Below are 11,307 nucleotides of genomic sequence, written 5' to 3'. Positions count from 1 at the left end.
GAGAATATAGCCTGTTAAGTTTCTCAGGTGAAAGGAAGGATCTATCTTTTCTCAGCAAGGGTCTGGCAGGAAGCATGGGGTTGCTTTATTAAATAGTCATTTTCATCATATTAACAACTATCAAAATTATAACATTTATCTTGTAAAATTTCTATATACTTAAATGTGTATATGTCTTTCCTGATAGAATATGTTTGTTTTGAGGATAAGGACTATTTCAATTTTATCTTTGTATTCTTAGCTCCTAGAACAGTGCCCTTAATGCTTGCTGATGCCTAGATTGATCAAGGCAGAAACATCATTTTGTTCCCAGTGACCCACTGATTTTTTTTTTTATCAGTTAAGCATATTATATTCTTGCCCTTAAGGTTTTCATAGATTATATTCATGAAGTTGGCAACATGTAAGTAATATGTTTTGAATTACTGTCATTTGTATCTCTATGCAATAACTGCATTTTGAAGTAATACTTAAGAGGCAGGGGCTATAAAGAAAGGAGTTATTCTACTTAAATGAAGAAGATCAGTGTTCAAAAAATCTTACTCCAAAAGGCAACCTTTCTAGGGTTTTTTTTTTTTTCTTCTGCTGTTTAAAAATGGAGTTTTAAGAGGGCACTTACCTCACTGGATTGCTGGAGAGTACAAAAGAGATTAGCAAGGGTAAACCTTTAGTGTTAATAGGGAGGTAATCAGGAACCAGATTATGCAGCAGCTGAGTATGCTAATTTATCAAACACAGTCATAAGTAATCTGTTGATCCACTGTTTATTTTATACAATAAGCTGTCTCGGTCCCTTGGTTCAAAAGTTGTAAATAAATGTTGACAATTTAGAAATCGTATGCCATTTATATGTTCAGGACCTAGACCTAATCCAGATGAATGGCTTTATAAATTGTTTGCTGAAGATGCAGTTCTGTAAATAAAGGGGTAATACTACAAAAAATAAAAGCAGACCAGGAAGGAGGGAAATACAATTAATAATCACAAGCATGAATATCAATGGGATGAACTCACTTAGAAAAATGAAAAGGATAGAATGGATTAGAAACAAAAATACAACAATATTTTGTTATAAGAAACATTTGAAATATAAATACTAATATTAAGAACTAATATAAAATATACTTCAACTGAATTCAAAAAAGCAAAGTAATGATCCTCTCAGAAAAGCAATACCAAAAAAGCCTTGACTAAAATAAATAAATAGGGAAACTAGTATTCTAAAAGGTATCATAAACAATTCAATAATATCAATACTTAACATATATTCACTGAATATCACAACTAAATATTGTTTTTGTTCCATTTGGGATTTTCTTGGCAACAATACCAGAGTGGTTTGCCAAACTTGTCAAAATAATTTGGTATTAGATAAGAAATAATCAGTAGAACAAATTATGCAAAAATATAAAAAAAGTAAGCATAGCAACCTAGTGCTTGATAAATCCAAAGAGGTAGTGCTGAACCAAAAAAGGACCCTGTAAGTTTCTCATGAGAACCTGAACTTAACCTCACACACTAGATCAAAATGACAAGCATGACCATAGAATGACTTTGCCTAGTTCTGTGTTCTGTTTACTTGGGCATCACACCTTTGAGGGGCTTCTACAGATAAGATCAGTTATTGCTCCCCAAAAATACTGACATTGGAATGTCTCCTTAAGCCCATTCCCATCATTGTATGCATCCTGATACTCCCACTATTGTATACAACCCAAACCCATTCCCATCATTTTGTGTATCTGGTTATTACTTTAGCTGTAAGAAATATAATTTTTGTGTGTGTTAACAGCTGCCTGATGAACTAATTGCATTCTTTTTGCTTCTGTATCATCTGATTGCTTTGCTATATAAACTTTGTTCCCCAGTCACTCTAGATGGAATGATTTTTGAACATGAGTTCAAATTCTCCACAATTAAAATATTAAAAACTGATCTCTGTCTTATTTCAGTTTCTCTGGCATTATAGTAGCTCAGTGGATAGAGTTATGGACTTGACTTCAGGAAGACCCAAGTTCGAATCCAACCTCAGACATTTACTAGCTTTGTGAACTTTGGGCAGATCACTTAATCCTATACTCATCTACTTGGTTTAGCATGAGTTGAAAAAAGGAAATGGCAAATTACTCCAGTAATTTTGTTAAGAAAACCTCAAATGACATCACAAAGGGTCAGATATGACTGAAAATGGCTAAACACATTGGGAAATGAATGGAATAAATGAAGATTTCTCAGGAGACTGTAGGATAAAGTACAGCAGACCCTAGACCTAAGTTTCACATGACCATCATGAAGCAGAATCTGCACTGCCATTTCAGCACTGTTTATGCTAAATAAGGAGGCATTTTCGCACATTGGTCAACAGTCCCATCCATGTTCGGGAAAAATTCAATCCATCCAATGAATTTAAAAATCAACAGGACAAGGGGGAAAACCCACAGTTTTTCAACTATATAAATTAGCTTCTGCTTCTATATTGTGCCAAACACCTTGCTGGACTGCCCAGTTAGTGTGCTGATCCACTTCTTGCAGGAAACAAATAAAGGCTTTCTGTTTGTACCTAGAGATACCTCCAAGAAATCAGTTTCGATAATGGGGAGTCTAATACGCCATTCCACAGAGGAAACATGGAAAATAGTCTGATAGGAACAATTTTTTTTTTGTATGTGGACATAAGTAACATTGTGTAACATTATGTGTAACATTTGTGACCAAACAAGAACTATAGATGATCACAGGAGTTAAAATGTTCAATTTTGATTACATTTTTTTTTTAGTTTAAACTCTTCCTACACCTTGCTTACTGGATTTATTTATTTTTATTATAGCTTTTTATTTACCAGATATAGGCATAGGTAATTTTTAAGCATTGACAACTGCAAAATCTTTTGTTCCAACTTTTTCCCCCTTCCCCTAGATGGCAGATTGACCAATACAGATTAAATACATTAAAAAAAAAAGTGTAATCAAAGAAAATGCAGCCAAAATGAGGGAAAAAAGATAAAAATGGGGAAAAAATCTTTTCAGCAAGTTTTTCATTCAGGTCTTATTTCTAAAACATATATAGAACTAATTCAGATTTACCAGAATAAGAACTCTTCTTCAATTGATAAATGGTCAAACGATATGAAGAGATAGCTTTCAGAGACAGAAATCTAAGTTATCAGTACTCATATGAAAAATGCTTTAAATTCTTAATAATTGGAGAATGCAGATTAATATAAATCTGAAGTTACACTTCATGCCCTTCAAATAGACAAAGTTGATAATAAATAAACATGACAAATGTAGTAGAGGCTGTAGAAAAATAGACATGAATTAATGCACTCTTGTTAGTAGAGCTATGAATTGGTGCAACTATTTTGGAAAGCAATTTGGAATTTTACCAAAAAGCTATCAACAATATCTATATCCCAAAGAGATGAAAGAGAAAAGGTCACATTGCAGTTCTTGTTGTGATGGCCAAGAAATGGAAACTGAGAGAGTTACCTTTCAATTCAGGAATGCCTGAACAAGTTAAAGCATGTGAATGTGGTATACTACTATTTTGCTACAAGAAATGATGAAAAAAATAGTTTCAGATAAACCTGGGAAAACTTGCTTGAACTGTTGCAAAATGAAACAAGCAGATAAAAAAAACAATTTCTACAATAATAGGAATATCATAAGACAATTTTGAAAGACTTAATTAGGGACTCTGATTAATCAATGATTAATTATCATTTAGAAGTACTCATGATAAAACATGCTACTTACCTCCAAACAAAGAAGACAAGTACAAATTGAACCACATTTTAAAAAATATGACCAATAAGAGAATTTTTGTTATTTTTTGATTTTTAATATTTGTAATGATGAGGAGAAAATGATGAGGTTAGTGCTAGTAAAGAGGTGATGGGGTGGGGAAATCCCTTCTGGTCAGCACAGGTCCAATACGAAAGAATTCACAAACCTGAAAATCTGTATGGCAAAAGGGAATTTTATTGTTCACTAAGAAGGAAGCTTTCTTAGTGGTCAAAACTCCTCACCAGGAGTTTGGCACTGAGAAGCCAGCTTTGCTAGGAAGACAGACTTCTTAGTGGGTAAAAAAGTCCTGTTAGGGAATTAACAAAGGTTAACACTGAGAAGAGAATATCTTCACAGTGGACAAAAGTCCTGGCAGACAACCTTGTCAAGAAGAGAGTTTCCTTGGCAAAGCAAATTCCTGTTTTGGATTTCTGCAAAGATTTGGATTTCAGAGTTGTCTTTTATTAACAGTCTGAGGCTCGGGCTTCATTGTCCCAGGCCTTGATTTCCAGATGAAAAGAGATTTCTTATCTTAAAGTTTTGAGCCACTCAATAGAACTATCAGGCTGAGATCTCCAACTGAATGAAACCACTTAACTTGGGGAGGGTGTTGCTTGGGAAAGGTATGCTTTTCTCAGGGGAGAACCTGAGACCCCAATCACCCTTCTTTTACAGATTAAAGGGGACATAGTTTCAGGATTCACCTCCATCAGTAACAGTTTTTCATTTTCTTGCATTTTTAATAAGTATTAGGTAAATGGGAAAGAGACAATGCAGACCGGAAAATAAAATTGAATTAAAAATGGTATTTATCTCTTGATTTTTTTTTTTAATTTGAAGGTTAAAATCAATTTCAGCTTTCTATTATTTGTTTTAGTTTATTGCTGTTTCTCACCATAGATGCTATTATTATTACTCATCATTAGTAATTCTAAGTAACCCAATTATAATACTAAATGGTCTAATATCTGAAAAATAAGTATGTGCCATTGGAGGTTTATCTAGAATTATACCACCATCATGGGAATCAGCAAACCCATCCAATAATGTAATCATTTTGTCCTCATTTGTCACTAAATACGAAATATATACAGTATTGAATCTAGAAACACATTATTTTGAACCATTAATGCTCTATTTCTTGTGCAGGAGTAAATAAAAAGGGAGGTATTTTCATTTATTTATTTATATTTAGAGGAACAAAGACAGGAGATTAACCATTCAAAATATCAATGAACACCTATATTTCTGATAATACAAAAGATAAACACCAAGTTCTATATTAAGGACCTCCCAATCAGCTGCACAGAATAAAGAGTAGACACAAATTGGGACTTTGTAGTAAGTTCTATTGAAAGATAATAAAATATACACACATATATCTTTATGATAAGTAAAGGAATAAACCAAATACAGCTTTTTACTTTAAAAATAATTTTTAAATATTCTTTTTAAATTTAGGGTTCCAAATTTTCACTATTTTTCTCACACCTTCCCCCTCCTCCACTGAGAAGGCAAGCAAAATGATATCAGTCATGAAGGTGAAACCATGCAAAATATTTTCATTTTAGCTACATTACACAAAAGCAAGAAAAGTAAAGAAAGTGAGAAAAGGATACTTCAATGTGCACTCAGAATTTATCATTTTTCCCTCTGGAGATGTATAGTATTTTTTCATCATGACTTCTTTGAAATTATCTTGTATTATTGTGTTGGTCAAATTAACCAAGTCTTTCACAATTGATCACTGCTGCGGTATTGCTGTAACTGTGCATAATGACCAACCAACTAGTTCTTACTTCATTTTGTGTCAGTTCATATATAAGATTGCCATGTTTTTTGTCCTTTTTCCTGAAACCATAGTGAGCTTGTTCCATTCACATGCAGTTATGATTATTAATCATAAATCCTATTTTCTTCTGTTTATCCTTTTCTCTCTTTTTATAATGCTCTTCCTCAAAAGTCTATTTTGCTTCTGATCACTGTCTTCTTAAATCCACCTGCTTTTTATCATCTCTGTTCTCTTATCTCTTAGTTCCCCTCCCATTTTTCTATTGGGTAAGATAGTTTTCTGTACCAAATTAAATATATAGTTTATGTACCTCTCTCTCCCTCCCAAGTTCCTTCCCTACCTCCCTCCTCTTTCTCTTTTCCCCTTCCCTCTTCCCCCATTTATCTCTGTCTCTATCTTTCTCTCTATGTCTCTTTCTATCTCTCTCTCATATACACACATACTTCCTTCTTTGACCTAATTCTGAGGAGAGGTTCAAGCACTACCATAACCCTTCCCCTATTTTTTCCTTCACTATAAAAGCTCTTTCTTGTGCACTTCCTTTATGGGAAAAAAAAATCACCCCGTTTTTACCTCTCCTTTTCTCCCTTTTTCAGTGCATCCCTCTCTTCCCACTTTTTTTTTTGTTGTTTTTTGGGGGGAGATCATCCCAACATTACATCTTCTAACTGCCCTAATAATGATAACATTCCTGGGAGTTTCTTGTATTATTTTCTCATAAGGAAATGTAAACAGTTTCATTTCATTGAATCCCTTATGATCACTCTTTCATATTAACCTTTTTATGCTTCTCTTGAGTCTTTTATTTGAATGTCAAATTTTCTATTTAGCTCTGGACTTTTTATCAGATTGAATGTCCTTGTTTTATTAAATGTCATTTGCCCCTTGAAGGATTATATTCGTTTTTGCTGGGTAGGTTATTCTTGGTGGTAACCTTAATTCCTTTGCCCTCCAGAATATCATATTCCAAGGACTGCTCCTTTAACATGGAAGCAGCTAAGAGATTCTGACTGTGGTTCCACAGTATGTGAATTGCTTCTTTCTAGCTGCTTGAAGTATTTTCTCTTTGACCCAGGAGCTCTGGAATTTGGCTATAGTAGTCCTAGGAGTTTTCACTTGTAGTTTTCTTTCAGGTGATTAGTGGATTCTTTCAGTTTCTAAGGTATCCCTTAGACCTAAGCTTTTTGAGTAGTTTTACTTTGTAATTTCTTCAAATATGATATTTAGGTATTTTTTTTTTTATCATGGCTTTCAGGTCGTCCAAGAGTTCTTAAGTCATCTTTATTTAATCTATTTATCAGTTTAGTTGTTTTCCTGATATTTTATATCTTATTATCTGTCTCCACATATATATTGTTTTTATTTTTACTTTGATTGTTTCTTTATGCTTCATGAAGTCATTTAGTTTTCACTTGTGCAATTCAAAATTTTAGGAAATTTTTTTTTCTTCTGTGAATTCTTGTACCACCTTTTTCATTTGACCAATTTTGTATTTTAAAGAATTCTTTTCTTCAGTGAATTTTTGTGCTTCTTTTATTTACCTTTAGGACAATTCTGTTTTTTAAGGTATATTTTCTTCAGTATTTCTTTTGAGCCTCTTTTATTAAGTTGTTAATTCTTTTAATTTTTTTTTACACAATTCTTATTTTCCCCCAACTTTTCCTCTATTACTCATCTCTTTAACTCTTCTAGGAATTCTTGTTGAATTTCAGTCCAATTATCATTTTCCTTTGAAGCTTTGCTTGTAATTGTTTTCACATGAGTGTATTCTTCTGAGTTTATGTCTTGGGTCTTCCTGACACCATAGTCATTTTTAAGGTCAAGTTCTTTTTTTTGGTTTACCCATTTTTTCTAGCTTATTTCTTGACTTTGAGTGTTATGCTGAAGTTGGACTCTGCACAACTGGTGGTGAGGTAGTGCTATTCCAAGCTTCAAGTTGTTTGTGTTACTATTTTCAGAGGTAGTTTTGGGGATCTGCAAGTTTTCTGTACTTCCAAGGTTTTGTGATTCAGAGAAAAGATGTGGTCACTGTTCTCCTGGTTTGTACTCTGGTTTTTACCCTGCATCTGCAAGTAATAACACTCTTCTTGGCTCTGCTCTCCTGTAGCCATGAATACTCTTCTTAGCTTTGGAATTGTGACCAAGGCCCCTGCTCCCTTGTGACTGATTACATGCTCTTCTCCTCCCTAGAACTACAAGCCTATATATGGGCAATAGAAATGCCAATCAGTATAAGATAAACTCATTTGCAGCAAACTATAATTTGTTTCTGACCTGCACAGATTTCTTCTGCTGATCTCTCAAATTGTTTTTAGCTGGAAAAATGTCTCACTCTGATCTTTTGTTGGCTCTGCCACTTCAGAATTTGATTTGAGGAGGTATTATAAAGGGGGGAAGGGAAATCTTGGGAGAGTTCACCTGGGTGGTTACCTCTAATCTTCCATCTTGGCCCTACTCTCAGCTTTTTTCTTATATTTTAATTTTAAATAGCATGTAATTAGTCATAATAACATTTTCCTCTCTATACTATTATTGAGTTTTGTGTTTTATTTTGTTTTCCATTTGGTTGTCCAAATTCTTTCAGAAATCACTAACTTTTAAAGTTATATCAACTACTTACATTAGAAATGTTGGAGAATTTCAGGGATGCAGCTTATTGAAGAAAATAAACAATATAGTTCTAAGTAATAGTGTTCAAAATATGAAATTATTGTCATGAGTATTTAGGAAGCACAGACAATTATACTTTGTTTAGCCCTCCTCTGTTTCTGAATCCCTTAATTCTTCACTTAAGTTCCTCAAATAAATATTTAGAGCTGTACATTGTGTACTTATTATTTTAGTACTTAGACCTTTTTCTCCTCTAGTTGATACTGAAAACATTTGTTTTGGCAAGTTTGTACCATTTGGTACTTAGTGCCAGGAAAATATAACTAAGAACTCTTAAAGAGTTCTCAACCCAATCCCTCCTGCTACAATGTATTTATATATCACAGTTATTTTTTTAAAAGCCACTCCCAAATTCCATTTTCTTTATTATGAAAAGTAATACTGCTATTAATATCTTGAATATATTTGTTATTTTGTTTGGAATATATTTTTGTTACTGTCCTTTATTTCCCAAGTCAAATGATGAAGTTTCATCATTTCTTGCATAATTCAAAATTTCTCTACAGAACAATTGAACCAATTCATAACTCCATGAACAATGTATTAGTGTTCCTATCTTCCTACAATCCTTGAACATTAATTTTTCTTGTTTTTGTTATCTTTTCTGATCTACAAAGTATGAAGTAAAACCTCAGAGTTATGCAAATTTACATTTTGTTTATTATTAATGATTTTGGAGATGGTCATTTATAGCTTGCCATTTTTTTAAAAAACTATTTGCTCATATCTTTTTACTTGGCATTTATTGGGGAATGACTTGGTGCTAAATATTTCTGTCAATGACTTATGTATCTTAAGATATCAAACTTTTATCATTTTTATTTGATATGAATGATTTTTTTTAATGCAACAGTTTCTCTTTTTGTTATATTGCCATTGAAATTTAGGTAAGCTAACAACAAAGTTCTGAAAATGTTCAATTTGTTGGTAAGGGCACCAGTTACCATTTTGGAGCAGCTAAATGAATAGCACAGTGGATGGAGTACCAGTATATGTAGTAACAGCAGCATTGTATTATGATCAAGTATAATTGACTTAGATCTTCTCAGCAACAATGATCCAAGACAATTCCAAAAGACTCATTGTAATGTTCTTGAATTGTGAGGGTCTGGTCGTCTGCTCAATTATAATCCTTCTTTGGGAGGAGATCTGTAAAATCTTTTCCTCTGTGCGCAGGTTTCTTGGGAGCTCTGAATCTCCTCCAACTCTTGTCCTTCCTCAAATCAGACTGGTCTCCTTTCAGCCTGCCTGGCGTCAAGACTTTATCCCAGAGTCGATTCTCTCAGACCCAATGCTGTCCTTCTTTTATCCTCCCAGAGAATGGGCGTGGGATAACGCAAGGGCTTCTGGGAAACATTACTTCAACCAATGAACTTGCTCCTCTTAGAATTCCTAAGGTGTAAACTCCCTTTAAAGGCCTGAACCAAAGGTCTGAGCAAGAGAACTGTCAAGTAAACCTGAGTTCTCACCTTGTAATTGTCCAGACAACCTGAATTCTCACCTTGTCACTGTCCAAACAACCTGAGTTCTCACCTTGTCACTGTCCCGACATCCTGAATTCTCACCTGGTAATCCTAACAACTCATGACAGAAAATCTTATCCACATCCAGAGAAAGAATATAAAAATCTAAACATCAGATCAAAACATAGTAGTTTCATTTTTGTGTGTCTTTTGTTTTCTGTGGTTTTCTCCCTTTGTTTTATTTCTTCTTTCACAATATGACTAATGTGTTTAACATAATTGCATATGTATAACCTATATCAGATTGCTTGACATCTTGAAAAGAGGGGAGAGGAGGTAAGAAAGGAAAAAAAATTGGAAGTTAAAATATTATAAAAATGAATATTGAAAACTGTCTTTACATGTAATTGGAAAAATAAAATATTACCCACTAACCCTCTCCAAATTAAAATAAATATAACCAAGATCAGAAGGAAAGCAGAACATAGGGGAAAATTTCATAGGCAGTTTATCAGATAAAAATCTCATATCTAAATTATGTTAAGAATTTTGTCAAATCTATAAGAATACAATTCACTTCCCAAATGATAAATGATCAAAGGATATGAATATTCAGTTTTCCAATGAAGAAATTAAAACAGTTTCTAGCCATATAAAAATGTCCTAAATCATTATTGATTAGAGAAATGCAAATTGAAACAACTTCAAGATATCACTTTACACTCATCAGATTGACTAAAATGATAGAAGGGGGAAATGACAAATGTTGAAGGAGATGTAGAAAAATTGGGACACTAAGCATTTTTGGTGGAATTATGAACTGATCCAACTATTTTGGAGAACTGGAATTACGCCCAAAGAGTTATTAAACTATCTATATTCTTTGATCCAGAAATACCTACCTAGTCTATTTATGAAGATAATTAGGGAACAAGGAAAAGAATCTATATATTCTAAAATGTTTATAATAGCTCTGTGTTGTAGCAAAGAACTGGAAATTATAGGGATATCCTCTTTTTTTCTAAATTTCTATGAAACTACTTTCTCCTTGTCTTCCCCCTCCCTGTCTGAGCATTCCTTTGCTGAATCTTCATCTATCTCATGGCCCTTAACTGTGGGAATCCCTGCAAGGCTCTCTTTTGCCTCCTCTTTTTCTTCTATATTATTTCATTTGGTGATCTCATAGGATCTTATAGTTTCAATTAATATCTCTGTACTAATGATTATCAGATTTTTTTTCCAGTCCTAACTTCTCTCCTAACCTTAAGACTCAAATCTTCAACTGGCTATGTAGTTAATTCATACTAGATGCTTTGTAGATATCTTAAATTCAGCTTGTCTAACCTAGGATCACTCTCAATTACTCATTCTTTTTATAACCTCCTTTCCCCATATTTAATTTGTTGTCATATTTTGCCATCTCAATCTTTGTAACATCTCTTCTACAAGCTGAATTGTTAATTTGTGAAATTATGAAATGGGGACATGTCCAGTTCTTTAGTGCTTGCTGAGAAAAACCATAATGGCAATGGGAAGTGAGACTTCAATCACACTTTAATAAGGCACAGACGGTATAGAGGCAAATAGCACAAAAAA

This window comes from Sminthopsis crassicaudata, chromosome 6 (genome assembly GCF_048593235.1).
Source record: "Sminthopsis crassicaudata isolate SCR6 chromosome 6, ASM4859323v1, whole genome shotgun sequence".
In the NCBI taxonomy this organism is placed as follows: Eukaryota; Metazoa; Chordata; class Mammalia; order Dasyuromorphia; family Dasyuridae; genus Sminthopsis; species Sminthopsis crassicaudata.
This window is presented reverse-complemented; position numbering follows the sequence as displayed.